Source organism: Spermophilus citellus, assembly GCF_964194105.1.
Source record: "Spermophilus citellus genome assembly, chromosome: 7".
Taxonomy (NCBI): domain Eukaryota; kingdom Metazoa; phylum Chordata; class Mammalia; order Rodentia; family Sciuridae; genus Spermophilus; species Spermophilus citellus.
In genome coordinates, this window is record NC_138188.1 from 135,872,624 (window position 1) to 135,886,458 (window position 13,835).

The following is a 13,835-nucleotide window of genomic DNA, read 5'->3' on the forward strand; positions in this document are numbered from 1 at the left end:
CCCTATTCTATGTTCATAACTTTTCTAGAAATTTAAAGTTTCTTTAAATAAAACCTCTATATTAATAATTGGTTCTATCTACACAGCCAATTAGTGTTTAAATTAAAATTTGTTTCTCAATGTCAGAGGCCCTTATTGCATCTTTTCAAAGTCCCTGATTTTGTGAGTATTGGGAAAAAAATATGAAAGCAAATTCATCAAAAGGAAAATGTTTACAAACCTGTTACTTATAGAAAGAATCATCTGCATAATTGTGAACATATTAATGACTTTAGACATAGCAGCAGGAGTCAGTATAAAAAAAGTTACATGTGCAAAGACTGATGGAAAAAGTTTTAGCTTCAGGCATTAAGGTCTTGGTTTATAAATATGAAAGAAAAGAGAATAAAGACATTAGAAGAAGATGTGGATAAATATAGGAGCATAAATGTGTCTATCAAGAATCCTTGAGAATGTATGTCAACAAACTACAAAAAATGGGTTTGCTTTTTAAGAATGGCTATGAATTCAGAAGTTTCACATCACTGGAAAATAAATGCATATTATTTGTGTCATAATTTATAAACTTTCTCTAATGAAACATATTTGCCACTTTAAAAATGAAAGGTGATTTGAGAATGTGTTGAAAGATTATCAACATACCAATAAATCGTAAATACTCTAATAATCAAATTAAAACTGATTTTATACAATTCATTGGAAAGTATTCATTTTTTGGTCTGAATGATATATGGGTGATTAAAATTTAAATGATATTCCTCGTAAAATGTAGATTAAATTTAATACATACCAAATTCTTGCTTTCCTATTCCTTTTAATAGGAATTCCAAAAGACCACTTTCTTTCGGAGGGAAACTTGTTGAAATAATTACCTATTAAGGAGTAGAAATCCTGAGGGATTAGTTATGGATACAGAGCTTTCAAGTTTCTAGGTCACTGAATGGAATCTAAAATCAAGCCCACAATGACTAAAGGGTATTATCAGGAAAGCCTGTTAAATGACCTTTATCAAATAGTCTCAGTTGGAGACAGGTGTCCACTGTTGCTGACCATCTGGGTTAATAAGCAAAACCACAAAAGGGTATGATTGCCCCTAAAAATGATCTCCAGAGATTTGGTATAGGCAAAACACTGGGGGTGCAGAAAGTCCATGGTACAGGGTTAACAAAATTTTTCTTTCATACTCTCTCTACAAATACAACCTTCTACACATACTTTCTTTCCTAAGATTTACAAAAAGGCTTGAATTAGGAAGATGGTTCAAGGAAATGGGGAATTAGTACTTCTGCTTTGGCAAGGAAAAACTAAATTTTCTCAAGAGCTATTAAAACTAAGATAACTAGAAAGGGTGATATATAAAAGACCTACATGGGAAGAAGAAAATGTGTGTATTAATTACACAGACTCTGAAATTATGAATGCAATTGCCAAACGTATTTCAAAAGAGCTTCAAATTGCACAGTTTCATAAATTGATCTTCCTCTGGTGGGGGAAATCTGAGCCATTGTCAAGACATGTCTAGAAAAGTTTGTGTGGATAGAGAAGGTTATATAATGTGGGATTAGAAAAAGTAGGGATAACGGTGGCCAAGTGCAAAATGAAAGATGGAATGGATTCAAATACATTTCATTTTTCAATGTAGTGAATTGCTTTCATAATCAGAGAATGAAATTGAAACGTTATATTTACTACTGAGTATGGTATAGATGAAATCCATGCAGCCATGTTGGGGAATGAAATAGTCTTTACAGTACCCCATCTTTCCACCACCAAGTGGAAAACAAATCCAAGGCACGGTTTCTGTGACTTATTTTGGCCACAATCAGTATGGAGACTTGTGTCTGGTATTCAAATTATCTTTCTACGTAGCATACTAATTTTAGCTAAGCTCCTTCTTTGAAAAATGTGCTTTAAAAAAAATTAGAACTGCTATACAAAGACTGGAGAGTGAGATGGGAAAAGAGCCTGTGGTTGATGAAATGCAAATGAGGCTTGGCTCTGACAGCTGGCTGCTTTGGGATGACATGGGTGATAAATGGTTCTTAAAACATGAGCAGGCATCAGCCTCCCGATTCTGTGTCAGCCTGGCAAAAACAGCAGTATTACTAGATGCTTCCTTTAATTAATGCAACACTACTGCATTAGTCCGGACACTGCCGATAAATGGAAAGGAACTGATATCAGAGGTAATATCAGAAATCTTTCAACCTTGAAGCTGGGCTGTGTTGGCCAAAAGCTGCAGTCTCGTAAGAGGTTTAATTGTATTTGTAATGTACCAGTGCACCATGACAAAAAAATGAGGAGATAGTGTAGTTGGGACCGGGAAAGGCTGTGATAAATGAGAAAGAATGAGTGATTACACAGTGAGGAGGAGTGTGAAAACAGACAAAGGACAAGCAAATGCAAAGAAGGAAACCAGCCACCACTGTAATTTGAACAGTTAGAACTAGTGGGACTTTGAAGTGGAAAGGAGCATAGTAATTATTTGGTTCTTTGAGAGCTGGAAGATGCATGCAGCAAGTAAACAACTCAGAGTGCCCCAGAATATAGTCAGATGGCATATATTTTATAGTAATGTATACAATTTATCCTAGATCCAAACATATATATTATCAGGACAGTGTTTGAGAAATATCCTTAAACACACACACACACACACACACACACACACACACACACATGCACACATACATACACACACATACACATACCAGATGTTTTATAGAAAATAAATCTGGGTTTGGCTACCTTTCAAGAATGCCCCCATTTCTCTTGGCTTAAATTTCCACCTAGAAATTAAGTTAAATTTTTCAGATGGCACTAATATTACAAAATATACTGCATCAAAATAATGTTACACTAAAGTGGATAAACCATTAAATAATATTTAGTAGGTAAAGTCACTAAATAATTTTCTGCAACAAGCTAATGACACAAGCATTGGTCTCCAGTCTCACAATATACCCTATTAAGAATTCCCATATATCATTTCTCTCTTCCCATGGTTAACTATAGTCACTACAAACACAACCAAAATCATGATTATATCTACAAACTGCCTTCTCTTGATTGACACGGTTAACAGGACTTTTCCTACTCAGATCTTACATCTTCCAGCCATGACACCCTGGAGTACTTTAGAGCAAGGGTCAGCAAAATATTTCCAAGATGGACTAGATAGATGAAGTTTTGTGGCACATTTCATCTCTCTGAATTGCTCAACTCTGTAATTGTGAAGCACAGGCAGCAATATGCAATATATAATGAATACATATGGTGTATTCAATAAAATTTTATTAATAAAAATAGGCAGTATGCTGGATCTGGCCCAGGAGTTATTACTTGCTAATCCCTGATGGAACATCTGAGATTGTCCATAATTGTGAGTCTTGCAGTCCTTACAAAGACAATGTAGGAGAGAGTTAGGAGTACATCCTCTTGAGATTGCTATACACAAAGGTACACTGTTGAGTCACTAAATTGCATCATGGAATACTACCTTTTCCTTCCTTTTTGATTCTTATATCCTTCCCTAGAATAATAGAGCTCACCAAGTACTATTTTCAGATGGAAAAAGCCAGCTTAACCAATTCTTCATTTTTCTCAACATTATCATTGAACTGTCCTTATTCAAACACCACAAAGACAGTTCAACACTTCTACAAATTTCTCCTACAGGTCATTGTGTTTCATTTCATCATCTGAAAAATGCAAGGGAAGAGCTTATGGGTTTTTTTGTTTGGGTTGTTGTTGTTGATTATCAGTTACAACAAATCAAACAACCTCACAACTCAGAACAACTATCATTTATCTTTTTAGCTCACTCCTCTGTAGACACATCAGACACAGCTGGTCTAGGTGCACCTAGTTGAACTTGATTAAACTTGACTGAACTTGTTCATCTGCAGTATTCTGGCAGGAGGGAGGTATGTTCTTTACTGGCTTACCTTGGACAACTCATCTAGAAAACCTCTGCTCTGCATATCTTTTACCTTATCCCTGAATCCAGCCACCTAGTCTCCTGATGACAATGACAGAAGCAAAAACAGTCAAGTACCATTGTATAAACATAACCCAAGCCCTGCATGTAACATGCTTGCTGAAATTCTATGGATCTTGGGAGACTCAAGTAGTATGTGTGTGTGCATATGCGAGTGTGCTCACAGGAGGTGGGGGTAAGTCATCATTATATTCAAGTAGCATCAGATGTGCACTGTGGGAGATGGTACTGGCCCAGGGTCAAGATCATGCCCAAGAGTAAGTTTCATGAGGAAAGTCAGATCACTGGACAATAGTAGGAAGGCAGGACACAGGGATTGAATTCAGGGAAGTGTGACACTTTTAAATCAGATATGCAATCTACCAAAGACTGGGACTTTCACAAAGTTGGGTTTAACTATCAGCCCCACTAAATACCAGCCATATAATCACAAGCTCAGTTTTTCAGCTATAAAGCGGGGAAGGTGATGCCTACAACATAAGAATATTTGTGAAATTAGAAGGATTAAATGAGATAATGCGAACTCTTGAAGGTCCCAACTCAAAAGTTAGAAAATAATCTACGGCAGTCTCCTCTTACAGGCAGTTTCATTTTCTGAGGGTTTCATCACCCTTGTTAATGGTATCCTGCAGAAGTCTTGTCAGAAGGACCATAGGAGCCTAAATCTATGCCACAATGCTATGAAAACCTCTCTTCATCTCCTCACATAGGCACTGTGTCATCTCATGGCCTGATAAGAGCGGAAAGGATAAGTACAGTCTAATAAAATATTTTGAGAAAGGAAAAGAGAGACCACATTTACATAACTTTATTACAGTGTACTGTTATAACGGTTCCATTTTATTATTATTAGTTATCTTGCTAATTTCTTACTGTGTTTAATTTATAAATTAAACTTTATTATATGTATGCATATTTAGGGAAAAAATACTATATATAGGGTTTGTGACAATGTGCAGTTTCAGGCATCTACTATGTAATCTTGGGACATATCCCCTGTAGATAAGAGACTGCTGTATATTCTTTATAGAATTTTTAGTGCAGTATCAATTGCTTTTAATTCTTACTCATGCATACTGAAAACTATAGATACATGTACTTTTTAACTATAAGAAAATTGCAGATTTTTTTGTGGACTTACCAACAAGCCTGAGCAAATAATAATATGAAATGTTATGCCCTATGCAACAGTAAATTTATCTTAATTAATTCACCATAAGTTAAGATTATTTGATTTTCCATAGCACATTTAGTTTTGGAGTTGGCAATTTGAAAATTTACTGTTTTGTTTTAAATAATAATAGCAACTAGAATGTCTTTTAATATATCTATTAGTCTAGAAGGTAATTCTGTGGTTCTTACAGAAATATTCATCTATTATTTTCAACCAAGAATTGATTTTTCCCAATAACTTTTCATTTTTAGTCTTAAGTTGCAAAGTGAAGTTCCTTCTCTGTGATCTGAAAGCAAAATATTTGAATTTTCATATAGATTTCATGCAATTATGATGTGTTCAATAATGCCCACACAAATGATTCATTATCCTTAATTCTTTGTCCTGTAATGACTGTGATTAATTAATCACATGGAAAAATGTATTAACTCTCTTTCCACAGGCTTAAGACTCACATCTATCTTTTAGATTTCAATCAATATCCCTGATTTTAGAATTGAATGCATTATTCCTGACATAGAGTCATTAGTTTCTAACTTACAAAGTTTTCATATGGCTCCAGATACTATCAAGCCACCTTTGCTATTCCTTGAAAACTTTTCCTATGCCACTTTAAAACTCACTTAGGAGTTGAAGTAACTAAAACACCAAGGTCTCCACCACCATTTCTTTAAATGGTTCCTCAGTGAAGATGGATAGGACTGAGATGGTTATATAGTTCTTTTCTATACAATGTTTATGACATGCACTAATGAAAATGTTCACCTTTATGTTCCTTTTGATTATAACCAAGTAATTTCTGATGCTACATAACATAAGTTTCTGAGTCTTGATTGGAAAAGGTTAGTTTTCTTGGAAGGTCTAATTGCTGAAAGATAAAATTTAAGAACTGGAGTTCATTCTAAAGTTATAATTCTTTCTCATACCTTGACAAATAACTAAAATTTCAGTTTTTTAAAACTTGAGGTGAAGCTTTATTTTGAGGCATTATTTCATGCATTCGAACTTTCTAAACAACTGTCTACATGGATAGAATAATAGAATATCATCTGCCAACATGTATAAGTTATACAAATAAACATGTATAAGTTAACCAAAGAACACCTTTCTGTAATTGGCAGCAATAAAGACCCAACCAAAAACGAAAATTAAAAAAAAAAAGTCAATAGGTTTCTTGGCTCTTTCACTACTGAAAATAAAGCATTAATTAGCAGAAGATGCTAGAGATTTTGGTTAGAGACCCAGAAAGATAACCATTATCTAATTTTTTCTTCTGTTCAAAAATAAAAGAGATGATATACATAAATGCATGGAGATCATGCATAATTGTGGTCAAGACATTGCCAGTTATATAAGAAAAAAGTTTATTATAACTGTGTTTTTCCAGTTTCTACTGTGGCAAATATTTATTCTTTGTGATATTAGGAGTTCTGTAAAGTTAATTCTTTATGTTTCAAATGCTTAAATGAATATATATTTACATATTTATCTAATGTATATGAAATAAAAACTTTCCTTATATAAGACTAAATTACACTATAATAATATTACTAAGCACTCAATTTACTTGAGCAAATCACTTAGAATTTAGTTGCTTTTGTGATCTATAAATAGTAATTCCCCATCTTTCTCCCCTCACTAGCTTATCCTAAGGATTAAATGAGCTAATGAACCATTGCAATATTTGTAGTCTGTGATATCTGAGATACTGTCATATAAAACTGGTACATAGTTTTGATTTTTTTTTTTTTTTGATATAGTGGAAAGGCTGTCATCTCTGGAGTTAAGTAAATCTCGTTAATTCTTTTTTTTTGGGGGGGTGTGCTACCAGGGATTGAACTCAGGGGTACTTGACCACTGAGCCACATTCCCAACCTTAGTTTGTATTTTTATTTAGAGACAAGGTCTCACTGAGTTGCTTAGTGCCTCGCTTTTGCTGCAGCTATCTTTGAACTTTCGATCCTCCTGCCTCAGCCTCCTCAGCCATTGGGATTACAGGTGTGCACCACTGTACCCCAGCATATCTAATTAATTCGTTCCTGTATGACATGGAGACAAAAACATAGCATATACTCAGATATGAAAATATTTGGGAAGAATTTATTTCCTTTCCTGAAATACATACTCATTGTTTTAAAACTATTATTCCTATCAATACTGATCTGAACAAGGAGTCAAATTACCAGACACATGAAACATTCCAAACAGGATGGGTACATCTAGCAATGCTCACAATTTTCCATTTAGAAGCAGGACCCCAGGCAGTAATTAGGAAGATATGAAAATCCTCCTAGTCCCTCGATAAAGAAGCAAGTGACCAGAGTTAGGGTGTACAAGGAAAACTTTTTATGGAATAAAAGAACCAAAGTACAAATCAGAAAAAAAAAAAAAAAAAAAAACAGGGCTAACAGCTTTTATAGTGACTGCAAAAATATTACCAGGCTTTGAGAAGAGGGATATTGAGACATCTGCAGGCATGAATATTCTAATGCTGAGTGCAGTATCCTGAATATGGGGCAAAGAAATGAATCTGCGGAATGGCAATAACACATGATTTTACATAATATGTAAATGTATATTATCAGACATTCAGTACAAAGAGAACCACCTGCTATACATTTACATATCACCTTGATTTTTCAAGCCCTATATATTTCAAAGCCCCTTATGATCACTCTTCTTCATTACTTATTTTTGAAACACCAGGCTACCTACTTGCCATCGTCTGCATTAATCCCTGTGTTTACGTTTCCCATCCACCTTTATGAAATGTGATTTTAAAAAATGTTTGTTTAGTTTCTGCCATCTTTTCAAGCCTCCAAAGCTGCTTTCTTCCATGAAACTTCATCTGAATTCTCTGACACACTCTAATCTCTTTTCTTCTGATTTTCTATTGAGCTTAAGCTGTAACACTCAATTTAACACATGCCCATCTCTAATCTTGTCATATTATGAGAATCTTGTCATTCCATTAAAGTTGTAAACTTCTTGTTAGTACAGACCATGGTGAAGAGTAAAAACTGACTCTCAACCTCCATTCTACCTCTAACTAGAATTTTTCAAAGCCTCCTTCACCATTAAAATTCCAGAAGAGAATCAATTTCCACTAGATATTCTTGCAGAAGAACCAAAGGGTAGGAATGAAGGAGAAGCCATTTATTTACACCTCTTTGGTTACGCTGATGAGCAATGTTGTAGTCATATGGTGTTTTCCTGAAGCAATATTCTTGTGTCCATTTTCCACATTACTGAGTGTTTAGAACCATGTGCATGAGGAACAGCAGTATGACCCTATGGTGTGTGTGTGTGTGTGTGTGTGTGTGTGTGTGTGTGTGTGTGTGTTTTCACTCCATCTCACTGACTCAGCCGCAGAGGTATGTTTTTTAATTCCTGGTACCAGTGAGAGTCTCAAAACCAGTTGTCCCCAAAGAGCCTTACTTATGCATTTGATAGTTTCCATTGTATTTCTAAGCATTTACTTCCCTCTAATAAACCACTTCCAGTTAATACTTCCTACAGTGGTTTCTACTTTCAGCTTTGAGTAAAAGTAAAAGTAAAAGTAAAAGATGTAGTAAGATATTGATAAACCCTCAGGTGGTTAATTAGATATTCATTGTTATACAAGAAATCACCCTCAAAATTTGGCTACTTAAAACAAGAAACACTTATTTTATCACTTAGTTTATGAGAGTCAGGAATCAGGATGATTCTGGCTCAGAGTGACCCAGAAGGCTGTCGTAAAGTTTGGGATGAGGTCTGCAGCAAGCCTTGACTGAGATGAGAAGACCCCTTCCCAAGTGCATTCACATGGCTATTTATGGTAGCCCTCAGTTCCCTACTGGTTATGGATCGGAAACCTCAGTTATGCAACACTTGGGTCTCTCTGTTATGCTATTTATGATTTAATAGCTGACTTTCCTAGAAAAAAAAATAACCTGAGGTAACCAGAGAAGAAGAGGAAGAGGAAGGGAGAAAGTGGAGGGCCTGAGAACATCAAGAAATTCGTGGTATCATTTATAATCTAACCCAGAAGTAAAAATACAATCACTCCTAATATTTTCTATTTGTCCCAGATCTATCCCTGTTAAAATGTAGAAAGGGACTATAAAGTCTGCATTTCAAGAAATGGAGTTTATTAGGACCAACTTGGAAGCTGCATTCCATGGTCTACCCTCTTTCCACCAATAATTAATTCATACCTGTCCTACATGGGGAATTCTTTCACACCCTCCAAAGAATCCCAACCTCCCATGCCATTACAAATTCAGTGTGATAGGTAGAATCTTGTCATTTATATCTAGTCTAGGTGCAGCAGAAGGTATTCTTGTGTGATTTCTTATGGAAAACTTCATAGGCCTAGATCTTCTACAGCTGGAGATCAGTGAGCTAAAGAGACAGATGATCACTCCTCATTACACACAAATGCACAAAATGCACAAAATCAAAATACAATGACCCAACAAGCTTAGGACAACTGTTACAATAATTCCTACTTGAAATGGTGGTGTGGGTGGGAAATAACATGAGTGGTCCACAGTAGTTCTGAAATCCATTTAGGCTCAGATTGAATGATTCTTCATTAGAACTCAGTCCATCTCCCACCTGAAAATGACTTTGATCTCCATCTTCTGGGATCCTGGTTCTGCCCTGAATTATTCTTCCTTTTTAATAAAAGAAACTGTGCTAATAGTTGCTTCCTGCTTGCAGAACGTTGTAAATACAAGAGCTTTCATTTTCTACTATCTTTTCCTTTCTTATTCTTATTATTGCAGTTCATGCATGGAATGAAAGCAACAGCCCCAAAATCCTTTTAGATAAGTCCTTTTCTACTTTGGACTTCTGTTAAAATAACTAAGGTAAAACTCCCTTAGACTTTTCAAAGTCTCTATTTTTTTTTATTGAAAAATATGTGTCCACCACCTTCTGCAATATCCTATTGTTTGCACAGACTTCTCTCTGTAAGAATACTACTTGAGAGTATGAATTCCATTTGGGAGCCGGATCATTGGGATCCACCTTGAAGTCTGGCTACCATATTAGTTGAAAGTTTCCCAGGTAAAGTGTCATGTTACCATATTTCCTGCTAAATGTTGTATTCTAAAAGTACCTATATCAGCTCTGAATTTCTCAATGTAAACACATTTAGTCACATATTTTTGAATTATACATACTAGTAAGCATTCTCCAGAGAAACAAAACCAATATAATGTGTGTGTGTGTGTGTGTGTGTGTGTGTTTGTGTGTGTGTATAGGGGGAGGGACTCATGAGTTTATGGAGGCTGGCAGGTCCAAGTGAGGCCAGCAGGCTGAATGCTCAGTGCCGTAGACCATTTAAGTTACTGAAATAAGATACCATAGATGGGGTAGCTTATAATAAACAACAGACATTAATTTTCCACAGTTCTGATGATCAGGAAGACCAAGATCAAAGCAGACAGATCCAGTGACATTTTCTGGTTCACAAATAGTATTTTATAGCTGTGTCTACACATGGGAAAATATAGTTCTCTTGGGCCCATCCATGAGGATTTTACCCTCATGAGCTAATCATCTCCCAAAGATTCTAATACTGCAAGAATTCCTATTTGAAATGGTGGTGGGGTGGGGAATACGGATGGTCCACAGTAGTTCTGAAATCCACTCAGCACAGATTGAATGTTTCTCCATTAGAACTGAGTCCACCTCTCACCCGAAAATGACTTTCCATGGACTCCATCTTCTGGCAACCTGGTTTTGCCATTTTTCTTTTTAACTATATTGGCATATATTCCCACAGGTATTATATAAATATATTTGTTTCCCTACATTATAACCAATACTTGATATTGTCATATTTTTAATCTTCGCCAATTCAATGGAGAAAATGAATTCCACATTAAGCTTTGCCAAGTCAATGGTTTTAATTCAATCCTACATGATTGTCTTAATATGCATTTTCTGATTACAAATGAGTTTAAGTTAATCATCATATGTTTATTGGGTATGGTAGGCAGACTAATGTTCCCATAAGATATCCATGAGCTAAACCCCAGAACCTATAAATATGTTATCTTATATGAATAAAACCTTAAAGTGATTAAGGTTAAAGATTTTGTGAGGGTATCATTCCAGATTGGCTTTTTTCAGTATAATTACATGAGCGCTTAAAAGCATGAAAGATGACAGAAGAGTCAGAGAAATCCAATGTAAGAAAGTCTCCTTCTGTCATTGCTGGCTTAAAGATGGAAGAAAGGGAACAAGATCCAAGGAATGTGGCAAATTCTAAAAACTGAGTGAACTGTTTAGAGTATGCAAGAAAATGGGGACTTTAGTGCTACATCTTCAAAGAACTAAATTCTGCAAACAACCCGGATGAGCAGGAAATAATTCTTCCTCAGATCCTCTAGAAGGAATTCAGTCCACTGACAAGTTCAATGTAGTGAATTGACAACCATCAGACTTCTGACCTTCAAAACTATAAGATATAAATTTATGCTGCTTAATCCATTTGGTTTGTAGTAATTTATTATGGTAACTATAAAAGTTAGATATTATTGCTGATTTTTTTTAAACTTACCCATTCATCTCATTTATCCATTTTCTATCAGATTGTTGAGTTATATTTATTAATTTATAGTTTTTGTACATTTTGTTTAACAATACTTTTTTATAATCTCTCATATAAAAGTTGCAAAACTCTTCTTTAGGTCTATCACTTATGTTTTTACTTTCTTTCTGGTCATTTTGATATACATATGCTTATAATTTAATGTAAAATATACCAAAATATATCCACCAAAGTATGTATCTTTGCTGTCTTAAGGAAGCACTCTTTTTCTTTCATTACTAAATGATAACCAGACTATACGCTGAGTTAATTAGTAAAGAGATTTTTATCCTTTGAGTGCTGATAATGTAAATTGACATCTTTAAGTTGCATATAATGAGATTCAGAAAAGGAGAGATGAACCAGAGATAAAATTGCAGTACTTGTAATTTTCATTATAGCACATAGTTGGCATTTGATTATTATAAACAATGTAAAACTGATATTTTTGGATAAAAACACACAACATTTTTCTCACCATTCAATATATATCCTCTGCACCCAGTTATTTAGATTCCTTGTAGTAATTTGTCCAGGTTTACAACTTTTAAATGTCAGAGGAATTGCTAATGTTACTTCAATAATTAGAATTCTCATACAAAATTTAAACTATTTCATAAATTATAGAAATTTATACATTTAAAAAATTAGAAATTTATACAAATTAATTTCAAAATAACAATTAAAAATATACAGATAAATATGCACATTTGTCAGACAACATGTCTGGGATAGACATCTACAGCTCTTCTTGACCATAAGTTGCAGGATCTTGTAACTATGGCTAGACTTGCAGGCAGCCAGAAAAAAATTCTGCTTGGCTTAACTTTATCACTTAAATCATATTTATGTATTACTATTATCATGCAATGTGGTGATTTTCCATAGTGGACTTACCGTGGTTTCTGTTTCACTCTTCAGCATATGCATGCCCTTTCACTTAGATTTTTCTTGTCTGTCTTGCATGGTTATTTAAGAGCCCTACAGCTGATGTTGGTTTAGCATTCAGTTGGAACATCTTTGCTTTTTTGCAGGTTGCAAGCTACCATTTTTTAAAACTGGCTTTGAAATGTCTTGTGTTATTGTTATTTTTGTTGTTGTTTCTTTTTAAATAGAAATCAGGCAAAAAAAGAGAGTTGGATCCAAATACCAGCCCTTAGGGAGCAGACTGTTGGGGAGAGGGTAACCTCCAGTTTCTCTCATACATGTCATGAAATTTTGTGGATTTGAAAATGTAGATATAGTTTCTGTATCTAGTGCAAAGGTTTAGATATTAAACCAGTGGGAGCTTTTCACATGTAATGAAGCTCTTCTTTATCCAGGGATGTAATCCAGGAAATACCTAATGCATTTTTTTCAAAGTCCAAATTTTGTGTTGGCAGATAGATTTAGACTAAAAATACCCAGAAGCCAATTCTCTTTCTGAAGAAATAATAATGGTGATGAATATCATTATTACAATGATTTATTTCATCAAGAGTCTAAGTATTTTATTAACCAGAGTTACAGTTTGGTATAATCTCATGACAGAAATAGAGCTCTTTTCTCCCCTGCTGACAGCCTAAGATTTCTGTGTTAAAATTAAAGCATGTTTTAATAACGAACTTCTTTCATTGTTTGGACAAAAGGGAAAGGCAAACCAGAATATAGATAAAACCAGTATGTGATTTATTTATTTGAGATTGTTTATCATTATGTGGCCAGTTAAAAACCACTTAATCTGCTCATTAGTGAAATTCACCACACAATAGCAACCTTGAAAACATAATGGGTGGATTGACAAATATTGAATGGATAAAGTATATTATACAGAACTTTACTCCCTAAGATACTTTCCAAGGAGAAAAAAAAATAGTTCTAAATTTAAACGCATTTGAAAGCTGGAGTACGTGAGTTTGTGTGTATGTATGTGTGTATAACTATATGTATGTGATCACAGTCTGCATTAACATTTTATAGGCTCTGGGATGTACTTTAATAAGGAAATCTGTCTGGGGCTGGAAGTATAGCTCAGTGGTAGAGTTCATGTTTATCATGAGGTTCTGGATTCAGTCCCCAGCAAAAATAACATAAAC